The sequence below is a fragment of the Microplitis mediator genome, chromosome 11, assembly GCF_029852145.1.
Source record: "Microplitis mediator isolate UGA2020A chromosome 11, iyMicMedi2.1, whole genome shotgun sequence".
Taxonomy (NCBI): domain Eukaryota; kingdom Metazoa; phylum Arthropoda; class Insecta; order Hymenoptera; family Braconidae; genus Microplitis; species Microplitis mediator.
Window position 1 is genome coordinate 1,175,801 of NC_079979.1, and position 11,043 is coordinate 1,186,843.

At 27.0% G+C, this 11,043-nt stretch overlaps 2 long non-coding RNA genes across 5 annotated transcripts; both read right to left on the reverse strand.

Annotated features, from left to right (window-relative positions):
* Positions 1-774: 774 nt before the first annotated feature.
* On the reverse strand, positions 775-3,539 carry LOC130677632 (uncharacterized). The gene is made up of 3 exons (XR_008991666.1): positions 3,384-3,539; positions 2,001-2,111; positions 775-1,220 (listed from the first exon to the last, which is right to left on the reverse strand). It is a non-coding gene; the product is annotated as an uncharacterized LOC130677632 (long non-coding RNA).
* Positions 3,540-7,291: 3,752 nt separating this feature from the next.
* Positions 7,292-11,043, reverse strand: LOC130677633 (uncharacterized). 4 transcript variants are annotated; one of them, XR_008991669.1, is made up of 5 exons: positions 10,890-11,038; positions 10,656-10,820; positions 10,348-10,482; positions 9,860-9,976; positions 7,292-7,491 (listed from the first exon to the last, which is right to left on the reverse strand). It is a non-coding gene; the product is annotated as an uncharacterized LOC130677633 (long non-coding RNA). The 4 variants fall into 4 exon arrangements; XR_008991667.1 differs by having other exon boundaries at positions 10,348-10,820; positions 10,890-11,043; XR_008991668.1 differs by lacking the exon at positions 10,656-10,820 and having other exon boundaries at positions 10,348-10,655; positions 10,890-11,031.

Below are 11,043 nucleotides of genomic sequence, written 5' to 3' on the forward strand. Positions count from 1 at the left end.
TTTTCGAGAAATCATTGTTGGTTTTAGAATACAGCTTGCCTCGTGCAAATTTTATAAAGCTCTATGTCTTATGAGACCAGGTCTTTTTGGGCATCAGTTAGTTCTTAGGCCCAACGTTGCATCTCGTCGAGATTCCACCAACAAAGATACTCTTCTAGTTCCATTTGCTCGAACAACAACTTACCAGAAGTCATTTTTGATTACGGGTTGTAATTTTTGGAACTCGTTTCCACTCGAAGTTACGACATCAGTAACTTTAGATAAATGCCGAAGTAAATGCCATTTGTATTTAATGAATCTAGATAATCAGTGAAGCCTTAGTAGATTAAACTATTGTAATTGTTAGAATGAGTAAGTAAGCGTCTGGAATTTTTGTAGCTGAGAAATTATATCGTATCCTGTTGAGTTCATTGTAATTGTTATTACTAATAATAATAATAAAATAACATGTATATTGATATTTGATCACAAGGAACAGCAGCTCCATGATCGTAAATAAACTAAACTAAACTAAACTAATCTGAAATTTCAAGACTTGTTAGTTTTATATTTAGAAAAAAACTTCTTCAAGTTGTTATAGTCATTCCGATGAAAGCTTGGGATTTTTTACCCACTACAAATTCTTTCCCCACCCTTTAAATGTTGGTTTTGGTGGCTCAACACATGCGCACATTCAAATGGCGCATGCGCTCATTCTAATATCATGGTGGTAGGGGAAAGAACTGGTGGGAAAAAAATCCCAAGCTTTTATCGGGACGACTATATAATAAATAATACATGTATTAGACTTTTTATTAGGTTAATTGTCATCTTTATAGATTAATAAAACAGTAAAATAAAAACATTATTTTAATTTCTATTAAATAAACAAGTATCTAATTTCGTTTTTAATAATTAAATAAATAAGCACTTCAGTAATTTTTTATAAATAAATAAACTAAACCAAAAAAATACATTGATTTCTATAAAGACAAATTATTAAAATGATTGCGACCGCATGAAGCCGACGTTAAGCATTCAACGACGTTTTAATTTTAAGAGTTTATTTCTGTCTTGCATTATTTTACTGCGAAAAAAAAATTTATTAAATTAAATCATTAATTTCTTTAAATCCGCAAGTTTTTAGATGTAATGATTTAGCATAATTAGCGACAATATTGATGCCAGTCCGAATTGAGAACGCAAGTGTGTGCTTCACAACAAGGTGTATTTTTACCACACTGTAATTGAAATTTTTAAATTAAACCATAGGAATATCATATCAAATTTTATCATTTGCGTCATTGGCATAAAATTTTATTTTTTTTTTTATTTTTAATTCAATTTTGTTGTAGAAAATCAAATTTTCTACAAAAGAGGTCCTTATCTCCGAGTTAAACTTAAAAAGTTATAGGTCTTTGAAATAAATAATTTTTTCAAAATCTTAATTCTATGCATTTTTATTTCTTGTGAAACTTTTTGATTACTGAAGTAATCGACTCGCGGCATAAGACTTTTTTGTAGGAAATTAAATTCCCTACAAAAAAGGTCCTTATCCGCGAATTGATAAATTTAAAATTTAAAAAGTTATAAGAAATTATATTTTCAAAAAATTTTTATTTCGCGTTTTTAATAAAAGGCCGGACTTTTTTTAAAGTTTTAACTAATGGACTCGCGGTATAGACTTTTTTTGTAGAAAATTGAATTTTTTGTCTAACTAAGGTACGATTTCACCAGCAGAGGGACAGTAATTGTTCATTTTCTGAAATAAAAAAAAAATAACATGTATAATTATAATTTGCAATTTTTTTTTTCGCAAATAGTATCTATTAAAATCCATATAAAAATATTTTTAAACGAGTCCCGCTGTTGGTCTTGTTACCTCAGTCCTTGAAAAAATAAAAAAAAATTCGCTTTATTTGTTTTTTAAATTTATTTTTGATTTTGGTGAAATCAAATCAAATATGGACTTGCGACGCTCGTAATCCAAAGCTCTTGTGTTGACAAATTTTGAAACTTACCGGATCACCCCAACATTCTTCACGGTTTACCACGACCCCAATCATTAACATAAATATTGATAACATCATAATAATTTTAAACATTTTGATTTCTTTCGTTGACTTTTAAAACTAAAACATATAGTTAACAATAATTAAACATATATTAAAAATAAATAAAACAATAAATTGGCTCAAATTAAAATTTTCTGTTCTCGTTTATAGAACTTTAAAATTACAGGGAAACTATCGAAGATACGTCAAAAAAATACGAAAGTAAATTTGTACACGGAAAGAAAGTTATGGCAGCGGTTCCCATAATTTGGTGAAATTTTTTCCTATACCATCATAGAAATTACGACCATAAATTATGGGAGCGGTTCCTATAATTATAGGAATGATTCCCATAATTATAGGAATAGTTCCTATAATTATGGGAATGATACCCATAACACTACAGGAATGGTTCCTATAATTATAGAAATGGTTCCTATAATTTATAGGAATACTTTCTATAATATTATGGGAATCATTTCTATAATTTATGGGAATGGTTCCTATAATTTATAGAAACCATTCCCATGATATTATGGGAATGGTTCCTATAATAGTATGGGAACTATTCCCATAATGCAATTGGAATGGTTCGTATACCATTATGGGAATCATTCCCATAATATAATGGGAATAGTTCCCATACTATTATAGGAACCATTCCTATAATATTATGGGAATGGTTCCCATATTATCATGAAAAAATTAATTTAAAGAAATGTGGTAATCACTTCTACAATACACAGAAATATTATTAAACATAAAAACAAAAATTCAAACATTGAAAAAAAAAATCGTATATGGCAAAAAAACATTAAAATTTTTAATCAAAAATTTTTGTCAGCACAAAACATTCAAGAAAATTAAAATTTTGGGAAATTTCTACACTTTTGTGCAAAAAAAAAATTTTATGATATTATAGGGATGGTTCCCATAACATTATGGGAATAGTTCCCATAATATTATAGGAATAGTTCCTATACCAATATGGGAACCATTCCCATAATAGCATGGGAATGATTCCCATACCATTATGGGAATAGTTCCCATAATATTATAGGAATAGTTCCTATACCATTATGGGAACCATTCCCATAATAGTATGGGAACTATTCTCATACTATTATGGGGATGGTTCCCATAATATATGGGAACCATTCCTATAGTAGTATAGGTACTATTCTCATACCATTATGGATACCATTCCCATAATGCATAGGAAAACTTCCCATAATTTTCTTTCCGTGTAGGGAATAAAACTTCATAAAAAAAAATTTCCTTAATTTTTTCCATGAGTCCAATAGTTCCAAAGTTATAATTAAAAATATAGAAGCTAAAATGATTTCTTACCGATCGTTGATGTTTGTCAAGGTTTTGGTAACTTCTGTCGTGTTTGCAATCCATAGGAACAGCAAGCGAACTTTAAATACCTAACGATAACCCTCACCATCAAATTGAACAAATGTTTTATTTATAAACCACCGGTCGCTAATTGTCGCATAACTTGCGTCAGAGGCGGAAAATAAAAGTTATCAATTTCAGAGCGATTATTTTGTGGGTAGAATTTTTATCAGAAAAATTGCCTGAGCTGATTGGCTGTTTGTCGATATCGGTATCACGTGTTTTCAAGTACAAAGTAATTATAAACAAAAATAAATACCTAAAAAAAAAATATTATTTTTTTTCTACGCATTGAATTTAAATGTCGATCAATAACGATCGATATCTCTCCTTTTCTTGCTTGAAAATGAATCAATAGAGGGGTGAAGAAATCGCTAAAAATTTAGGCTTTAATTTGCGACTAATTTCAAGTCTCAATATCTACTAGCTTTATAATGATTAATTTTTATAATTAAAATCATGAAACCCTATCAAAAATGAAAACTTGTTTAATAACTATAAATTGATAGTTGTTTAGTGGTTACAATGTGCGCTTACTAAATGGTTTTATAACGGTTTTCAACTTATATCAAGTAAACTGTAAATAAACTGTAAAAAAATTGTCATTAAAACTATAAGAATACCATCACTTTCATCGACAGAAAAAGGTGTTGATCTGTTATCTATTTATTTTTTTTAAGACTCAGTTCAAAGTACAATGAAAGCTGTATAATGTTACGCAGGTTTTTTTTTTGGCTCTTATTAGCGGTTTATGAGAAAAATGAGACAAAACTACGATAATTTTATATAGTTTTTACTTGCTGAATTTACTAATTAAAAAAAATATGATAAAAGCATTTGTTGCAAGAAAATAATATTTAGTTTTTTTTTCTAATTTTATTAATACTTACGTATAGTGAAAAAATTGAATTTGCTTCTCTATGAAAATTTTTTAGTGTTATATTTATATATTATATTTTTCAAAACGATTTCATGTCAATTATATATAAATGAATAATAAAAATAAATAATTGTTATTAATATAAAATCTTTGATTGAAATTAAATTTAATTAAGATAATTTGATAAAAAATTCAATCTTACTGAAAAATAATCAAAAAATTATTTTTTGATAATCATTTACAAAAAAATATCGAATTTTCGATTTTACTGAGTTCAAGCTATCAAATATCAGTTTTTCGGCCATTTTTTTATGGTTTTAACTTGGTTGGTAAGATCAGAACTTTGTAACCATAAAATTGTAATTATTTTACTGTTGAAAAACTGAAAATGAACAGGAAAACACTTAAACTGAAAAAAAACCGTTCATAAACAGTATTTTTATTTTGATAGGGAATGTTTAAAAAATATTTGGAAGTTTTTTTTGACAACACTGTCACTCAAGCTTGGCTGGGTGTTATCATTTCGATGCTTAGACAGACTTGGTCCAAGCTTGGATTTCAAGCTTTCCCCAGAGTTAATAAGTCTTGCGCCACGCCTCGGCCAAGCTTGAGCCTATTGTTTTTTCCTATAAGGGACACTAAGAAAGAATAATCGCAGCGCTTTGAAATTTGCAGGGTTTTTTCAGACACTTTGAGGTTGAAAAAAAACCGAGATATCCTTTGTCCATCTGTTATATCCAAAGTTATTCCAAAATTTCCGAATATCCTTAAATATGTGAATTTTTACCTAATTTTTGAATCAACATTATCACTTCAAAAAGAAATTTTTCCATCAAAAGCCTCTAATTTCGTCTTATAGAGAATGTTTTGCAGTTTTCAAAACCCTACTTCCATTTTCTGTACGACCAATATGTCCCGAGTTATCGATTGTCAAATTCAAAATGGACTTTTTTGCTTTGATCAATGATAACTCGGCGCCAAATTGTCGTAAAGACTTTATGAGGAAGGCAAATTAAAGGGCATCAAATTTTATAAAAGAGTTTATTAAAGCCCATATACTTCCTCGAAGACGATCAAAAATTTGTAAAATTTTTTTTGCGTTGGTTTTCTTAGGATTACTCCAAAACCGTGCATGACAAAAAATTTGAACTCCAGATCTAAAAACTAGAAACTTGAGGCTACAATTTGCTCTTCTTATTTTAACTCTACAATTTTTCACCGAGTTACAGCATGTTGAAAATCACCCGAAAATTTCGAATTTTTTTTATATCCCTTAATTTTTGTGACCATTGCATATATATCAATATCGCGAAATCTATTGGTCCTAGGTGGATTTCTTTGCCCGGGAAAAAAAGATTTTATATGATCATATATAAACATATATGTTCATATACAATTTATATATGATCATATAAGAAATATATAAAAATTATATATGATTACATAAAAGCTTATATGATCTTATAAAGTTCTTATAAGAATTAATATACTCTTGTGAGGACTTTATAAAAGTTGATATGACTTTATATGAAGTTATATATAACTTCATAAAAGTACTAGATAAAGTTTTATATGCTTATATATAATTATATATGATCATATAAAAGTTCATATGATCTTATAAAAAGCTTATAAGAATTTATATAGTTTTATAAGGATTTTATAAAAATTGATGTGATTTTATATAAACCCGAGAAAAAGTTCTTATAGAATCATATATAAACATATATGTTTATATATGATTATATGAAAGCTTACATAATCTTATAAAATTCTTATAAGGATTCATATGATCTTATAAGAATTTTATAACAATTGATGTGATTTCATATGACGTGATATATAACTTTATAACAATACCAAGTAAAGTTTCATATGCTCATATATAATCATATATGATCATATAAAAGCTCATAACGATCTTATAAAATTCTTATAATAATTCGTATAATCTTATAAAATTTTTATAAAATTCGATGTAACTTCATATAAAGTTATATATAACATTGTGAAATTACAAGAGCACGTTTTATATGATATTATACATAATCATGTATGATCATATGAAATCTTATGTGACCTTATAAAATTCTTCTACGAATTCAGATAATTAATGAAAATTGATGTGATTTTATATGAGTTTATAAATAAATTTGTATAAGTACAAAAGAGTTTAATACGGTTATATAAAATCATATATGATTATATAAAAGTTTATATAGTTTTATGATTCTTATATATAAATTTCTATGGTCTTATAAGCAGGTTATTTTAAAGAAATTTATAATTTTATATAAAACACTAATGTGATAAAATTTGATCATATTTGGTGCATTATTGATGTAGGATGTATCAATTTGATCGTTCGATTTAAGTAATGCTATAGATTGTCAAATACTTATAAGGGTAAAGCAGACTAGTGAACCAGACGGCAATCAAGAGATCACCAAAGTTGAGCAGCATTGAGGCAAAACATTAATTGGATGGGTGACCCCTTGGCAAAATAGCAGTTAACCGATAGATGTTTTTTTTTTTTTTTTTTTTTTTTGTTCATGCATGATTTTATATAATTATATATCATCAAATCCTGCCAATTTTGAGATCTAATCATATAAAATTTATTGTATATATGATTAGGTAAAATCATTTTTTACCGGGTATATCTAACTTTATATGATTATATAAGATTTTATATGATTATATAAGATTTTATAAAGTCATATAAGTTTTTATAGGACCAATTTCATTATAAAACTTTATATGATTTTATATGAGTCACTTTTATATGATTTATATATGATCATATAAGAACTTTTTTTCCCGGGTGCATTAAAAATTGTAGCCAGAAGTCTCATCTTCACAGCAACCCCAATCCTGTTTCTTAATTTCTATAAGTTTCTAAGTTATTAATTCCTAAAGTTGATAAAATTTATTAAAAAACTATGACAAGGAAAAATTGATTACAAAATAATAACCATTTTATATTTTGGTAGCGCAATACTATTTATTCATTTGTTTATGCGTCTTACATAATTTTATTGAAGGAATAATTTAATAGATGTTGAAATTAAATTATTGATACCTCGAATTTGATGTTCGATTATTATTTTGCAATCTCCAACATGTGAAGGTGTATCCACTGCAACCTAATCCTTCACAGCACCTTTTCATCAAACACTGTAATTAAATTTCTTAAATTAAAGAAAATTTACTGTAGGTCGTGCATACTGGAAAATTTCCAATATAAATTTAATTATCAAGGTCCAGGTTCGGCCTCGTAAGAGTATCGATAGACCCCCAGTGGGTCCTGGTCGTCGATTATTTTATTAATTTTTAATCTCGCTCCCAGCCTTATAAACTCTCAACATTTTAAATATCCCGCCATTCTGCTACTGCTAGGGGAATTTCCGAAAATTTCGGATAAAAAATATTTGAATGCCTATAACTCTCAAAAATATAAATAATTTTATACTCGTCAACCATTTTTTACAGCTTCAAAAAAACTTTTGATAAGAAAAATTCGAAAATTTGAGAATTCTTCATTTTTATTTTATTTTTTTTTTATTTTTAGAAATATAAGTCTAATTTTCAAAATGGATGTCACATTTTTATAAGATGGGTTTTTTTAATAGCCGATGGCAGTAAAAAAATGCGATAGATTATTTCGAAAGTCGAATATGAGCAAGATCACGTCAAGTGGACCCCCCATTTTCCACTTGGTCATGAAAATTAAGTCTATGTATTTTTTTCGTATGTAGTCACTATGACAAATTAATCCCTCAAACGATTTTTCAAAATTTTCATTTTAACAACAATTTTTTTTACAATAAAAATTTTGAGTACTTTTAATTAAAAAATAGATTCCAAAACAACCGTTAAAGATAAATTAATAAAATTTCGAGGATTTATTGTCGAATATCTATATTTTATAAAAATATTAATAGCATAAAATTATTTGTTTATTATCCCATTGTTAATTAACTTTTAAGTAAACAAATGAAAATTTCATTGACTTCTCCCTCAAAAAATGAAACTTTTTTTCATGGGTTACATGCGTTTATTATTAAAGTTTAAGATCCCCAAAGAAAATTTGAGTGCTCGTGATTAGTTTAAACAATATTAATTTATTTATCACCGCGCGCCGGTCGCTGAGCATTCTCAATACAGTGCGCAGCCGAGCGTCTCAAGCTCTACTGCAGCTTTGGTTAGTCATGATTGAAAGTAACATTTAAAAATATTATTACTCAACAAATTATATTTTTTTTAAACAATATCATGATTAATACAATAAAATAAATTTTTATTATTAAACTGAAACAGGGAAAACTAACTGATAATTAAGTTCAATTATTAGATAGTTTTTCCTGATTATTGGTTAATAAATAATTAATTTATTATTTATTAGATAATAATAATTTCTAAGTTATTATTGATTAATAATTAAGTTTAGTTATATGTCAGTTTTCCATGATTATTGTTTAATAAATAATTAATGTATCAATAATTACTTGATAATAATTTATAAATTATTATTAATTATTAATTAAGTTTAGGTATTACTTATTTTTTCCTGATTATTATTTAATAAATAATTAATGTGTTAATAATCACTCAATAATAATCTCTAAATTATTATTTATTAATAATAAATTTAATTATTAGTTTGTTTTCTCTGTTTTTCAGTTTAATAATAAAAATTTATTTTATTGTATTAATCATGATATTGTTTAAAAAAAATAAAATTTGTTTAGTAATAATATTTTTAAATGTTACTTTCAATCATGACTAACCAAAGCTGCAGTAGAGCTTGAGACGCTCGGCCGCGCACTGTATTGAGAACGCTCAGCGACCGGCGCGCGGTGATAAATAAATTCATATTGTTTAAATTAATCACGAGCACTCAAATTTTCTTTTGGGATCTTAAACTTTAATAATAAACGCATGTAACCCATGAAAAAAAGTTTCATTTTTTGAGGGAGAAGTCGATGAAATTTTCATTTGTTTACTTAAAAGTTAATTAACAATGGGATAATAAACAAATAATTTTATGCTATTAATATTTTTATAAAATATAGATATTCGACAATAAATCCTGGAAATTTTATTAATTTATCTTTAACGGTTGTTTTGGAATCTATTTTTTAATTAAACGTACTCAAAATTTTTATTGTAAAAAAAATTGTTGTTAAAATGAAAATTTTGAAAAATCGTTTGAGGGATTAATTTTTCATAGTGACTACATACGAAAAAAATACATAGACTTAATTTTCATGACCAAGTGGAAAATGGGGGGTCCACTTGACGTGATCTTGCTCATATTAAAAATCGATTCTTAATTGACTTCAAAAACTAAATGTCGATTAGAATCGAAATCGACTTTGCATCCATACTCAATGAATGAATCGCACATTCGTCGCTTTCGCAATAGAGTAGGTGTGCAAAAATCTTCTTTAAGTTTTTTTTTCCGTTGGAATTCAAATTCTCCAATGTTGAGTTGTGACAATCTTTTATTATAACTCTATACATAAAAAATTTTTAAACTTACATTTTCGCCGTGACCCACACAATCCTCTTCATTTACCACAAGCCCAATCAATAACGTAAATATTGATAACAGTAAAATAATTTTGAACATTTTGATTGTTTTCGTTGACTTTTAAAACTAGAAAATTTATTTAACTTTAATTAAAAATTACGTTGAAACTATTGCATTTACATGACACATCATGATGACCTTTTTCATAGGAAATTTTATCTCTCTACATTTTTGATTCCTATAATTTTTCTCATATCTCCGATAGTTTATCCGTAATTTTAAATTAAAAATTAACAGATCGGCTGGAATTCAAATTTTCCGTTCTCGTTTATAAAAATTATAAATTACAGGCAAGTTATCAATGATACGTCAAAAAAGTACTGAAATGAATTTGTAGGGAATAAAATTTCATAAAAAAAAGTTGCAGGACTTTTTTCCTTAAGTTCAATAGTTTCAAAGTTAGAATTAAAAATATAGAAGATAAAATGATTTCTTACCGATCGTTGATGTTTGTCAAGGTTTTGGTGACTTCTGTCGACAATGCAATCAATGGGAGCAGCAAGCGAATTTTAAATAGCTAACGATTGCCCTCACCATCAAATTCATCAGTTATTTTACTTATGAACCGGTCGCTAATTGTCGCATAACGTGCGTCAGAGACGGAAAATAAAAGTTATCAATTTCAGAACGATTATTTTGTGAATAGAATTTTTATCAGAAAAATTGCTTGAGCTTATTGGCTATTTGTCGATATCGGTATCACGAGTTTTCAAGTACAAAGTAATTATAAGCAAAAACAACATACCTAAAAAAAAATATTATTTTCTTTATACGCATTGAATTTAATGTCGATCTTTAACGATCGATATCTATACTCTTCTCGCTTCAAAATGAATCAAAAGGGGACGGAGAAATCGCTCAATATCTGGGCTTTAATTTGAGACTAATTTCAAGTCTCAATCTCTACTAGCTTTAAAATAATTAAATTTTATAATTAAAATCATGAAATGTTTAAAAAATATTTGGAATTTTTTCTTACATTAATTATTCTATATAGATCAATATTTCAGAATCTATCGGTCGTAGATCATACTTTTGCCGAACAAAAATTGTAGCCAAACTTCCGCTCTTTAAAATAAGACTATCGTCCCCTAGTAGAAATAATCGAGTTTTCACTCGATATAAGCCAGTAA